The sequence below is a fragment of the Aquarana catesbeiana genome, linkage group LG05 (assembly GCF_042186555.1).
Source record: "Aquarana catesbeiana isolate 2022-GZ linkage group LG05, ASM4218655v1, whole genome shotgun sequence".
Taxonomy (NCBI): domain Eukaryota; kingdom Metazoa; phylum Chordata; class Amphibia; order Anura; family Ranidae; genus Aquarana; species Aquarana catesbeiana.
The window spans coordinates 234469641-234484804 of NC_133328.1; the positions used below are offsets into that span (position 1 = coordinate 234469641).

Sequence of the window (15164 nt, forward strand, 5' to 3'; positions counted from 1 at the left end):
CACTGTACCATCAAACGCAGCCACTGTACCCATAAATTGCCACCACTGTGCCCATTAAACACAGCCACTGTGCCCATCAAGCGCAGCCACTGTACCATCAAATGCAGCCACTGTACCCATCAATTGCCACCACTGTGCCCATTAAACGCTGCCACTGTACCATCAAACGCAGCCACTGTACCATCAAACGCAGCCACTGTACCCATAAATTGCCACCACTGTGCCCATTAAACGCTGCCACTGTGCCCATCAAACGCAGCCACTGTACCCATAAATTGCCACCACTGTGCCCATTAAACACAGTCACTGTGCCCATCAAATGCTGCCACTGTACCCATAAATTGCTGCCACTGTGCCCCATCAAACGCAGCCACTGTACCCATTAATTGCAGCCACTGTGCCCATTAAACGCTGCCACTGTACCATCAAATGCAGCCACTGTACCATCAAACGCAGCCACTGCACCCATAAATTGCCACCACTGTGCACATTAAACGCTGCCACTGTGCCCATCAAACGCAGCCACTGTACCATCAAACGCAGCCACTGTACCCATAAATTGCCACCACTGTGCCCATTAAACACAGCCACTGTGCCCATCAAATGCAGCCACTGTACCCATAAATTGCCGCCACTGTGCCCATCAAACGCAGCCACTGTGCCCATCAAACGCAGCCACTGTAACCATCAATTGCCGCCAGTTTGCCCCATCAATTGCCACCAGTTTGCCCATTAAATCCTGCCCCGCCCGGCACTTACCTGTCTCAGGTCAGCGCGTTGCTCCACGCTCCCTCCGATAGGCATCCAATCACAGCGCCTGTCGCTTCAGCCAATCAGGTGACAGGTAACCAGACCCAGTGCACCTCATTGGCTGAGAGGCGGGTCAGTGTTAGGGAAGCGATTTATTTGATTTCCTAACACAGCACTGTGTAAGCAGCGAACGCACAGCAGTGTGCCTGCTGTTTACCAATTTGGAAGCCTATTAGAGCTGACGGCTCTAATCAGGCACTTCTAAAAACACCCCCGCCACTGTAGTTCAGATGCCCGATGCCCGACAAGGGTGTTGGACACCTGAATAGGGGGCGGCAGCAGTGACAATAGATAGATTCATGCAATGCATGAATCTGTCTATTGAAGATTGACGGGTGCAATGGATGCACCGCCACTGCCCAGTTGTATTTCCCCTGGGTGGGGAAATCCCACCATGTTTTACATTATACATTCCTATACACTGTGTGCCCTATAAAAAGGAGGTAGGCATTAAGGGACAGAGTGGTGTGCAGGCAATTTGTTTTATTTTTTGTGTGCATTACTGGGCACTTTCACCCCCTTCCTTCCCAGGTCAATTTTCAGCTTTCAGCGCTGTCACACTTTCAATGACAATTGCGCGGTCATGCAACGCTGTTCACACAAATAGAGCTTTCTTTTGGTGGTATTTATTCACGACTCAGTTTTTTATTTTTTGCGATATAAGCGGAAAAAAAGAGCGGAAATTTGGAAAAAAAAAACAATATTTTCTTCTTTCTATTTTAAAAGAAATCCAATAAAATCTAATTTTGTCATAAATGTAAGCCAAAATGTATTCTGCTACATGTCTTTGGTAAAAAAATCATGTTAAGTGTATAATAATTGGTTTGTGTGATCACGGACATATGTACGCAGATGATCATGCACAGATGTGATCACGGACATATGTGTGCAGATGATCATTGGGACATATGATTTTACTATTACATATGTGGGGGACAGGTTTTTTTACTGTGTGGGGACATGTGTGTGGGGACAGTGTTTTGGGGACTTTGTGTGTTTACATTGTTTTGGGACATGTGTGGGGACAGTAGGCTGGTGATCAATGTGTAAAAAGCTGTAAAAAACAGCTCATACTCACTGATCACTGGCCGGCTGCAGAGATCCACTCTCCTCTCCGACAACTTCCGTGTGAGGAGAGGAGAGACGATTGCCTAGAAAACGGCTCTCTATTTACATCACATGATGGCTGTGATTCCACACAGCTGTCATGTGATCAGGAGGGCCAATCACAGAGCCCTCCTGCCGATCGGAGATGCGCCGTGTGCAGGTGACACAAGCGCATCAGGATCGCGCCGCTGCGCAGGCACGCACGTGCATGATCCACCTCCTTCTGAGGGATGTTCCTGAATGTCCACTCAGAAGGAGGAAGCGCCCACCCGGCCATATATGTGCAGTGGCCGGGTGGGATGTGGTTAAAGAGCAACTGTCATTTCTGTCCTGCAGCGGCTCCTCCTCTGACCCGCTGTTGACTCACCGACAGTCTCATTCACTTTAATGGGATGGCTGGTGATGCAGCGGTGACACAACAAGGTGAGGGACGTGGCGGCAGCAGGCGAGTGGATGCCTCCTAACAGGCGCTGCCATGATGGAGCTGAAATGACAGGTGCTCTTTAAATGTAAGGAACCATTTTTGCTGGTAGTTAGAATCTTTGATATTTGCAAACAAAATGAAGGTTTCCTATTTAGAATAATAAGCTGTCAGGTTGGTAAAACAGCGATATCAGAACCGATTCAATCATACAGTTTGTAGTGTATATAGATATGCAAAACAATGGGATAAGTAATATTCCTGAATTTTGCTCATGGTTACTGTGACATCAATGCAGTGCATGTTATCTCAACTTGCAGAGTTTGGATTCATTGAATGAGTTTACCAAAAATGAAAATATTGCAGAATATACAGCCTCTTTTTTTTTTTCCTATTTCCTCTTAAAGCGGGATTCCACCCCTGAAAAATAAATTTAAAAGTCAGCAGCTGCTAACACTGTAGCTGCTGACTTTAAATAAGTACTTACCTGTCCTGGGTGCCCGCGATGTCGGCTGCCCGAGGCCGACCCGTCCCTCGGCTCTTGGGTCCCAGCACCGCCATCCTAGGTAAGGGAAACAGGCAATGGAGCCTTGCGGCTTCACTGCCAGTTTCCTACTGCGCATGCGCGAGCGGTGCGGCACTTTGTGAATGGGACACGATGTGTTGTGGGACACACACAGTTCCCATAACACACCGCGCCCCATTCCCCAGAAGACAACGCGGGGAGCAGAAGACTGAAGATCACCGCGGTGTAGGAAGAGGCAGATTAGGAAGACTGCCTAGCAACAGCCATTTCACGTACGTAAAAACATTTTTTTTTTCTTTTCCTCCATTTTTTAGGTATTTTTTGGTGCATTTTTTTTTTCAGGGTGGACCTCCACTTTAAATAGAAAACTATCTTTTCGATTTTTACTCCAAAAGCATTTTATTAAAATACATTTGATAAAAATCAAACAAATCTTTTTTTTTAAAAATCATTGATTTTTATCCACCCTGATAACCAGGGACTTACGGTAAAACTGTACAGGTGTAGTGAAGTGATGGAGGATAAACTGGGCCGGAGTGTGTTCCAGGGAGTAGGTGGAGATTAGTGACGTTATTTTGTGAACCTGTGACCAGAAAGGTTGTATTAGTGAACATGACCACAAAATATGTGTAGTGATCCAGGTTCCCTGGAGCTTCTCCAGCAAGTGTTGGGGTGTCTGGGTGGTATTTATTAAGCATAACAGGTGTGTGATAACATCTAGTGAGGGTCTTATAGTTATTCTCCTGGATCAAGACATTTAGTGATGCCTTTGTGGGCAAAAGTGAAAATGCGCTCCCACTGATCCTCTATTTGGTCCATTTGCAATCCCCTTTCCCAGGCTTGGCATACTTTCCCAGATATGTGGGAGGAGTACGCGTAAAGCATATTATGAATATTTGATAGTACATGCTGCTGGGGTGAGGATTGGGAGCACAGGGTTTTAAAAGGGGAGAGTGCCCAGGAAACCGTCGAATTACAGTTACTGTCATGTAGAAAGTGGTGGATTTGGAAATATGTCCAGTTAGGGAATTAGTTATTAGATACTTTTGCTGTTTGCTGACAGCGTGTTTTGATCTAGGAGAGATTTAGGAAACATGTATTTTTATTTTTTTTTTAGTGATTGAAATGGATAAGAAGGGTGAAGGTAAAGGAAAACAGAAAGGAGGAGCAGAAAAAGAACGTGAAAAAAAAAAAAAAACTCTTAGAAAAAGATGCAAACCAGTATCAAAAAGTCAGTAGCTTGTTTAAGATAGTGGCAACAAAGCATGACTTACCACCTGCATCTCCACCTAAAGGCAGTGGTGCTAGCTGTAGCACAGCAATACCTAGCACTGTACAAGTGGATATGGATACTGATGCAGGTGAAAATATTCACCGCAGTATTGGACCTCCTATTGAGCTAGAAACTGATGAAGAATTGGAAGAAGAAATTGTGGATGAATCATTAGCAGCAGAAGAGATTCCAGAAGTAGTGGGCATTAATGAGGGCATACCTGACACAGTTGATGATAAAATGTGGTTTATCAGACCAAAATCAGAAAATTTGGATTCATTCTTCCGGTTTCATCCATGTCAACCAGATTTCCATTCTTTTAATTTGAAAAAGAGGGATGGAAAGAAGCGTCACTGGTTGACCTATTCACATGGACATGGTGTTTTTTTCTGCATGGTGTGTCTTGCTTTCAGTAGAAAGACAGACATCAGTGCTTTTATTGATGGTTGCTTTGATGAAAAACATATGTATCAGAGAATTGAAGAGCACGAAAAAAGCAACCTCCACAATAATAGCTCTGAATCCTTCTTGATGAGATCAAAGAATATGGACATATCTAGTCACTTCTTTGAGAAACAAACAACAGCCAGAAAGGAGGAAGTGAAGAGAAAATCCTAGAGAGAGTGATTGACACCATCAAGCTTGACGTGCCATCCTAGAGAGAGTGATTGACACCATCAAGCTGATTGGAAAAAGAGGTCTAAGCTATAGGGCAACAGCTGAAGCAGCATATATTTTAGAAGATACAAATTTGGACCTTGGAAACTTCCTTGAGATTTTGCTACTCCTAAGCAAGTTTGATCCCTTGCTGAAAAATCACCTTGATACAGTTATTAAAAAAAGTAAAAAGAAGCATCAAGGTGCAACGAGTAGCAAAGGACGTGGCGGCTTTGTTACACTAATTTCTAAAACGACAGTGAACAATATCATCTGTGTAATTTCAACACTTTTAAAAAAAGGTATTGCCCAAGAGATCAGAGATGCTGGCATGTTCTCAATTCAGCTAGATACAACGCAGGATATAAATGTCTCAGACCAGTGTTCAATTATAATTAGATATGTCACGGATGTGGTCCATGAACGTCTAGTTGCTGTGGTAAATTGCACATCCACAACAGGGAAGGCTTTGTGTGCACTGGTTTGCGATGTATTGGAATCCATGGAAATTGACGTTACAAACTGTGTTGGGAACTCAACAGATGGAGCTTCTAATATGCAGGGGCAGTACAACGGATTCAGCACATGGCTGAGTAAAAAAGCACCTGGCCAGATTCATGTTTGGTGTTATGCACATGTACTAAATCTGGTGATGATGGATGTCACAAAGATATCTGTTCAGGCAATATCATTGTTCGGCCTTTTAAATTCATGTGCTGTGTTTATCCGTGAATCTTACTTCCGGATGAATGTATGGTGGGATAAGTCTCAGGAAAAAAGATTCCGATCACTTTCTGTGATTGGAGAAACAAGATGGTGGTCCACAGATGCAGCACTTACAAAGGTGTTTGGTTCATTTAATGATCCAAGTCGAGCTTTGTATGTAAATTTGATCCAGACCATGGCAGCGATATCATGTTCTGATCATTTTAATGCTGACATAAGATACAAGGCTGGAACTTTCTTAGACTCCCTCAAGAAATTCAAAACATGTATAACAGCACAGCTGTACTTATTTATTTTCAAGAATACCACTCCACTATCCTTGTACCTGCAAACAGAGGGTATGGATATACTGCAGGCATACCGAATGGTGTCAGAAACCGTTGACAACCTACAAGTACATGATCATGATTCTCAAATGATTATAAATGCTGCAAAGAAGTTTGCAGTCTGGGCAAATGGCAAGTTGGAGACAACTGATTGCCAAGTTATGATTGAGGAAGACTTTCCACCAACTAAAAGAATACAACGAAAGAAAAGAATGGCTGGTGAGCTTGCAGTAGACGAACCAATCTTGTTGGCAAGTGATCAGTTCAGGGTGGAGGTATACAAAGTGACCCTAGACAAGATTATTAATAGTCTGCAGAGCCGATTTACAAAACATGGTCAGCTATTTGCAGATTTGGCATGTTTGGATCCCAGAAATTTTGAAGACATTTTGCTACACCTTCCCAACAATGCATTAGAACGACTGAGCAGTCTTGTAATTAAATTTGACTCCATGGCAACTAAAGAGAAACTGCAAAGTGAGCTACTTGATTTTTCATCAAAGTGGCAAAGATTGAAAATGTCTCTTGATGAAGAATATACTCATGCTAACAATGAAGGTCAAGATGAAGACGCCATCCATTCTCATCTTATCACTGAAACTGAGGAACAACCATACTCAACTGTTGGTGATCAAAATGGAAAGTGCAAGACTTGTAAGAACTGTATAGCATGCTGCTACAATGTGTTACTGCGTTACAACTTATACAGTCTGACGTATAGTTCACTTTTTAATGCATATAAATTGACACTGACACTTTCCTCTTCTCAAGTAGCATGTGAAAGGTCATTTTCAAAACTGAAATATATCTTGAACAGACTTCGGAATTCCCTCTCCCAACCACATTTGGAGGCCTTTATGCTCATGTCTATGGAAAAAGAGGCCTTGATTGGACTAAGCAATGAAACCATCATTGATGTTCTGGCTTCAAAAAGCAGCTTGCTACAAGGGATGTTGCTTACATAACATTACAAGCATGTCTGAGGATTACAATGCTGGTTGATCTCTATTTTTCTAAATTTTGACTAGATTAGTTATTTGTTAACAATGTTTACAAACAGGTTTTTGCATATTTTATCCTCTAAAACTTTAGAAGATAGTTTGCACATTGCAACCTCCTAAAACTTAATGAGCACTTTTTTTTTATCTACTGTTAAAGTCGTTTACTTGTTTTTAAAGCACTTTTTTTGAGTAATGTTTGAACATTACTTTTTGAAAACTGTTGAGTTGCTTGCCATTACATTGGTACATCTGAAACGTTTTTTAATTCCTAAACTTGGACTGGAAAGCAAGTTAACAACATGTTTTCAAGGTATTCCGACTTGTCGAAATTCTAAAAGTTTTTGCGCATTTTGTACTGCTACAGAATTAACAACAACATATTTGCACTATTTTTTATCTCAAACAGTTTATTGTAACTGTTACAATATTTAATTACTGTTAAGTAAAACATTTTGCACTTTTTTTTATGTGTAGTAATTAACTACTACTATTTTTGTGTCTTTGTGAGTAATTTATTTATGTTACGTTAATAAAGTTTTGAACATGTTTACGTCTTCCATACTTTGAAGTAAAGTTCTTTGATTATTCCTTATTCTGGCAATATATATCACCATAGCAATAAGTGGACTGTTCTTGATGATTGTTCCACTTTTACCACGTTTAACTGTAATTTGCTTATATATATATATATATATATATATATATATATATATATATATATATATATATATATATAAAAGCCCTATGTGCTTTTATATGTGTCTTATCTATATATAATGCACTCTTTAAATGTGCTTTAAAATGCATGGTTTTCCATTTTATGAACAAGAAAATAATGACGTTATGCTGTTGGGCTGGTATAATAATGCTATAGGGGCTGGTATGACATTTTTTCCAGGGCTGGTTTTCATTCCCAGTCCGGCCCTGCTGGTAATGGGCTGGGGGGGGACCCATGCTGTTTTTCTCAATGATTTTCATCTAAATTGCTGAGACCCAACATTAAATTACAGCCGCAAGCAGTTTTAAATGACTTTTATTCCTTTAGAAATGTCATTTTGTGCAGGGACTGTTCTAAACATGGGAAAAATGCGCCACTTTACATGCATACTATAATCACCCCCCAGGCACAATATTTAAAGGAATATTTCACTTTTATTGTTTTACTTTAAGTATTATTAAAATCACTGCTCCTGAAAAAACTGACATTTTTAAAACTTTTTTTTGCATTGATACATGTCACCTGGGGCAGGACCCGAGCCCCCAAACACTTTTTATGACAATAACTTGCATATTAGCCTTTAAAATTAGCACTTTTGATTTTTCACGTTCGAGTCCTATGGACTCTAACTGTGTTTGCACAAACACAAACTGTGTCTGCCGCGAACCGAACCGGGGGGGTGTACGGCTTATCCCTAACCAGTAGTATATATACTGTAGAAACCTGAAGAGACCCAGGAGGCCTCCAGAGTACCAGAAGAATTGGCATGACACTTGGGAACATCAAACAGCAGCAGAGAAACTGGATATGAAAGGAACAGTCAGTCGGTGGAAAGGGTCGGTGTGCACATTGCTCAAGTTGCTCAGTGGTAAGCCCATTGCAGATGCTCTTGATTGTCAATGAGAAAGACAAAGTAAAACAAAACTGTAAAAAAATGCAAACTATCAGTCCCTGAGGTAGCCTGAGGGGAAACATAACAGGGGTGTCCACGCAGGATAGGTGCAATGCGGGGGCTCCCTCAGCATAAGGTCACCAAGCGATCCAATGTGACTTGCAGATTCATTGCATAGAAGGTTTGAGACATACTGTAGAGCGTGGCACCACATCCAAAAGTATTTGCGAAAAAGAAAAAAATTGACTTTTAAGGTTGCCACTAGAATCCCAAATAGAAAAAAAGAGAGAAATGGTCTTCTATTATAATAAAATTATCACATTTATTAAATTACATAAAAAACACAATTCTCCAGGGCACAGAGGCCTGCCAGGCACTCGATATGCCCATTCCACTGTAAACACCTCTCTTCCAAAAGCCTCCACAAGCCAGTGCTCAATGAATGCAATGGGATTCTTCCTCTCTGTATTTTCAGGAATTCGCACTGCCCGCACGTTATTTCGTCTAAGCCTGTTTTCCATATCCTCCAGGCAGCATGGCTGGAGGACAAAGACTGCACTTGCCGCAGCTCATGTTGTAATGGTGCCACATCGTCCTCCACTGTACTCATATGGCCCTCCAGCTCTGTTTGTCGATCTATAAGTTTTTGCATGTCCTGTCGAACCAGCGGCAATTCTATTTTCACCCCCTTAATTTCAGTAGTCATAGTTGCCAGAGTGGTATTGCAGGTGGTAACTGCTGCAAATATTTATCTCAGTGTGGGTTCAGGATCCTGTGTGTCAGGGGCAGTGGGTTCAATGTCTGATACAGGGATAGTAGGAGTACTCAAGGTGTCCCACATGGAAACTTCAGCAGGGTCCTCTAGCCAAGCTGGGCCACTGTCCTCCCCTGTAGGGGAGTCTGGAGCAGGTTTTTTGCAAACTGCTTCTGTGCAGCTTCCTTAGCTAATCGGGTCACGTGGCTGCCGTCTTGGGCGGCATGGTCAGCATGGTCGGGTCCCGAGTGCTGGTCTTTGCCTCTTTTAGACATGTTACCACAGGGGAAATCACCGCTGGAGAGATGCCATGGGTGTGTGGAGGACAGCGCAGGTCTAAAGTAGCGAGTACAGCCCAGGAGAGAGGAGGAAACAGGATCATCTACAGGAGTCTCAGCGGAGTGAGTCTTAAACATGTCTTACTTCATGCGCTGCAGGCCACTCCCCCCAGATTTCCCTGAATTTTATCATGCATGTCCCTCCTACTGAAGGGTTTACTTCCATCTTTGTGGTCATAGACCTTTTGTCCAAAATGTCCCACCTTATTCCTATGATTAGCACTCAGCTTGGGAGAGGGCACATGCCTTCATTAAAGTAGTAGTGCTGCTACACAGGGTATCAAGGAACATTGTGTTTGACAGGTGTGTGCAATTCATTTCTAGATGTTATAAGTCGCTCTGCAAATCCTTGAAGATTGAGATCTGCTTTGTCAGGGCTGGGCTCTCAGCCCTCCCTTCTCAGTGCTCAACTGTCGGTTAATTGCCAGCACTCATCATTCCACAGCAGCTCACCTGGTGATCATTTCCTGATCATCAGTTCAGCCCACAGCCAGCCCCTTCTGGTTATTTAAACTGCCTGGTTCATTCCTTAGGTCACTCTGCTGTGTTCCTGTTGAAGACTTTCCTGGCTGAAGTCCTTTCTGGTTCCCGATCCTGTCCCCTGTCTCCGATTATGCTGATCTCTGGCTTCCTGATTTACTGGCTTGTTCTGAATACCTGCTTTGGCTACTGTACCCTGGCTATGTTTTGATTACGTTTACTATTTGTACCATTTTTACCATTATATTAAAAGGTGTGATTTTTACAGCATTTTCTGTCATTGTCTGATTCATGGTTCCTGACATGCTTATCCTCTGCATACCAACCTCATAGTAATGGCCAGACAGAGTGTACTAATCAAACCCTGGAGCAGTACCTCAGATGTTTTTTGTCCTTTTCACAGGATGATTGGGCTGCTCTGCTGCCCCTTGCAGAATTTGCTTATAAAAATGCAGTACATTCTTCCACCAATTAGGCTCTGTTTTGGGCTAACTATGAGTTCTACCCTACCTTCCTACCAGGCATCATGCTGGAAACAGAATTGCCCACTGTCCAAGATAAGCTAGCTTTTTTCAGTCTAACTTACAGCTACTTGAAGAAGTGCTGCAGAAAGCTCAGGAAGACAGCAAAAGTGTCTATGACAGAAAATGGAGAGGGGAGTTGGTTTAAAAAAAAAGGGGACAAAGTCTGGCTATCCACAGCTAACCTGAAGCTTGCATGCCATTCATGGAAGTTAGGTCCAAGATATATTGGGCCTTTTAAGGGAAAAAGGAAAATAAATCCTGTGGCTTACAGAAGGCTTACAAGCTAGTGTAACCCAGTACTTACAATATTCACCCAGTGTTTCATGTCTCCTTGCTTAAGCCAGCCTTTCTTGATCCCTTTCCTGGAAGAAGTGTTCTGCCACCTTCACCTGCAACTGTGGGTGGAGAATGGAGTTTGAAGATGAATCCATCCTGAACTGTAGAAAGCGAGAGGGCAGACTCTGACTTAAATGGAAGGGTTACCCTCCCTGAAGAGAATCGCTTTGCCTGTTTCCTGTCTACGCTGCTGTCTCACTATGTATGACACTGGCTCACTTTGATTATGTCTCAATCCATGGCAATTACCTGCTACCACGCTACCAGCACCCATGTTTCTTTGAGCCTTGTACATCTGTCACCACATTCAGGGGTGCTCGGACTAGAGGCACAAGGGAAGACCTCTCATCAACTCGGCCTACGGCCAAGGTATGCGATAACTGTTTTACTATAGTAATGATTAGGGATGGGTGAACGGTTCGGCCCAAGCATAAGTTTGGCCCGAACTTTGGTTGTTCTGCAAACACAAAACAATATGCAGTGTTCGGGGCAAATTCGAAAGCTGCCGGAACACCGTCTATGGGACACGAACATGAAAAATCAAAAGTACTCATTTTAAAGGCTTATATGCAAGTTCTTGTCATAAAAAGAGTTTGGGGACCTGGGTCCTGCCCCAGGGGACATGTATCAATGCAAATTTTTTTTTTAAAAACGGACGTTTTTTCAGGAGCAGTGATTTTAGATTGTAAGCTCTTCTGAGCAGGGCCCTCTTAATCCTATTGTATTGTATTGTATTATATTATAACTGTATTGTCTCCCTTTTATATTGTAAAGCGCTGCGTAAACTGTTGGCGCTATATAAATCCTGAATAATAATAATAATAATAATTTTTTTAATGCTTAAAGTGAAAGAATAAAAATGAAATATTCCTTTAAATATCATGCATGGGGGGTGTCTATAGTATGCCTGTAAAGTGGCACATTTTTCCCGTATTTAGAACAGTACCACAGCAAAATGACATTTCTAAAGGAAAAACTGTCATCTAAAACTGATCGTGGCTGTAATGAATTGTCGGGTCTCGGCAATATAGATAAAACTCATTGAAAAAAAAAGAGCATGGCATCCCCCCAGTCCATTACCAGGCCCTTCGGGTCTGATATGAATATTAAGGGGAACTCTGAACCAAAATTTTTTTTAAAAATTGCGTGGGGGTCCCCCTAAAATCCATACCAGGCCTTTTGGGTCTGATATGGAAATTAAGGGGAACCCTGCGCCAAATTTAAAAACAAAATGGCGTAGGGGTCCCCCTCAAAATCCATACCAAACCTGAAGGGTCTGGTATGGATTTTAAGGGGAACCCTGCACCAAAATTTAAAAACAAATGGCATAGGGGTCATCCAAAATCCATACCAGACCCTTATCCAAGCACGCAACCTGAGAGAGAGCTCCCCCCCGAACCGTACCAGGTCACATGCCCTCAACATGGGGAGGGTGCTTTGGGGTAGCCCATGTTGATGGAGACAAGGGCCTCATCCCCACAACCCTTGCCCGGTGGTTGTGGGGGTCTGCGGGTGGGGGCTTATCGGAATCTGGGCCTGAGGGCGGTGACCCCGCTCCCTCTGACACCACTTTCCCATGGCTTCCCTGTGGCATCAGAGGGGGCAGGGCCACCCAGTTACGTAAACTGATGCCACAGGGAAGCTATGGGAAAGTCCCCGTGGCGTCAAAGGGGGCGGGGTCACCCGGGACATCACCATATATAAGAACTGCCATCAGCGAAGAAGCGGTGGGAGCCTCCTATAGAGGAGCATTGTGGTGGATTTTTCTTTTTTTCGGTCCGTCGGTGGAGCAATATAAGAAGATGAATGGACATTGTGGGACATTTTTATTTTTTTATTGTTTAATAAAGGACTTGTCCCCAAGCTGTGTCTTGTCGTTTTTAACATTTTGACACTTTTTTGTGAATTGGTAGGGGTACATTTGTATCCCATTACCATTTCACACGGGGGGGTGGGATCTGGGGGTCTCCTTGTTAAAAGGGGTATTCCATATTTTGATAAGCCCCCCACCCACAGACCCCCACCGAGCAAGGGTTGTGGGGATGAGGCTCTTGTCCCCATCAACATGGGGACAAAGTTCTTTGGGGGGTTACCCCAAAGCACCCTCCCCATGTTCAGGGCATGTGGCCTGGTACGGTTCAGGAATGGGGCTGCTCTGTCATCTCCTCTCTTTTCCTGCCTTCTGCCAGGTTACGTGCTTGGATAAGGGTCTGGTATGGATTTTGGGGGGACCCCTATGCCACTTTTTTAAAACTTTGGCGCAGGGTTCCCCTTGAAATCAGGTCTGATATGGATTTTGGGGGACCCATGCCATTTTTCTTTAATTTAGCGCAGGGTTCCCCTTAATTTCCATATAAGACCTGAAGTGCCTGGTATAGATTTTAGGGGGACCCCTACACAATTTTTTTTCATTTTGGTTCAGGGTTCCCCTTAATATTTATACCAGACTCAAAGGGCCTGGTAATGGACTGGGGGGGTTCTCATTCTCTTTTTTCAATGAGTTTCATCTATATTGCCGAGACCCGACAATTCATTACAGCCGCGATCAGTTTTAAATGACAATTTTTCCTTTAGAAATGTCATTTTGCTGTGGTACTGTTCTAAACATGGGAAAATGCGCCACTTTACAGGCATACTATAGAAACCCTCCAGGCACGATATTTAAAGGAATATTTCATTTTTATTGTTTCACTTTAAGCATTAAAAAAATCACTGCTCCTGAAAAAAACAGCCATTTTTAAAAAAAAAAATTTGCATTGATACATGCCCCATGGGGCAGGACCCGAGTCCCCAAACAGTTTTTATGACAATAACTTGCATATAAGCCTTTAAAATTAGCACTATTGATTATTCATGTTATTCATGTCCCATGAATAACGGTGTTCGTGTGTTCTGCCGAATTGTTTGCCTGTTCAGTATGTTCTGGTGCAAAACGAACCGTGGGGGTGTTCGGCTCATCCCTAGTAAAGATAATGATAAGAAGACAAAACTGCTTACCGTATTGTTTCCAGTTGGCATCAGCAGGCAGATTTTTCCACAGTATAATGTTATTAAGATAATTAAGATAAGCTGGCAATGTGTGGAATCCTTTTTGACTGTACCAAACCTATAATATATCAGAAAACAATCAAATACTAACTATTAACATAAAAACTGTTTATCATATATAGTATAAATGATTTGTTTTTTTTTTTGTTTTTTTTAAATACAGGATTTTTTTTTGTTTTTTTATACAAAACAGGATTCAGTGATTAAGGAGACAAAGTTTCAGGGGATACATGCTGATTTTTGCTATAGAGTCCCTGCCACCAACCTAAAAATGCAGGTAAAAAAATATATATATCACAAAAAACAATATATTTCAAATGCTTATTCGCAGCATTTTTCTTTTCAATAAACATTTTTTTATTGACGTGTCTCTGAACTTGCTATTGAGTCAAAACTTCATAAAGTGTCAATTACCTGGCATAGTCCTCTTCCTGCTTACACATTATAGCTCTCTCTTCTCCTGGAATATTCTAATTACTGTATTTTCTAGCTCACCTCCATCCCCCTCACCTCCCTACATAACCTTTTATATATTATAGACTGACATTTCAGTAACAGCGCTTTTAGTAGTTGTCCCTACACAAGGGAGGCTTTTGCATGTAAAAAAAAGTGCCTAAAATATGTAAAGTGTACAAATAATTTTTAGGAAGATTATTGTTGAAATGAATGGTCTGGCATGATCTGTTTAAAACACATTCGTACCTGATAAATTGACAGTGTTTGTTATTAGACATGTGCATTCCTTTTCATCTCAATGCATTTTCGTCCGAATTTCAGGTATTTTCGTTATCGGTTTAACAAACGATAACAAAGTGCAGAATCCGAAAAACGAAAGATCCGTCATAAACAAATGCTTTATTTTCGTTTTCGTTGCTACAACAGTTTGATAGAGATAGGAGATTCGACATGATGCTGACAATAACAATCTGTGTCCATCAAACCTGTGGTCGAATGTGCCTAACCTTAACTCTATTAGTCCAAGATTATTCTACATAGAGAGAAAAGATTTGACATAGAGAGAAAAGATCGCTGCTGGAATTGGGTGGGGGAAGTAAAATAAAAATAATGATGATGATGATTGTTATTGGCTGATTGTAACCAAAGAGGAGGAGCAGTAAAATAGCTAGAACTAAGTACACACGTACAGTCAACTTACTTTCATTTACGATTTGCTAGCAGAGAGAGACAAACACACTGAAACATTTCAGAAGCCAGTCAATCTTAGCT

General features: G+C 42.0%; 1 long non-coding RNA gene across 1 annotated transcript in view; it reads right to left on the reverse strand.

The window, feature by feature from the left end:
- The window catches only part of LOC141144688 (uncharacterized), a 116109-nt gene that overhangs the window by 29485 nt on the left and 71460 nt on the right, over positions 1-15164 (reverse strand). Inside the window, exon 2 of the long non-coding RNA XR_012244439.1 lies at positions 13887-13995. This is a non-coding gene — a long non-coding RNA (uncharacterized lncRNA). The remainder of the gene's footprint in view (positions 1-13886; positions 13996-15164) is intronic.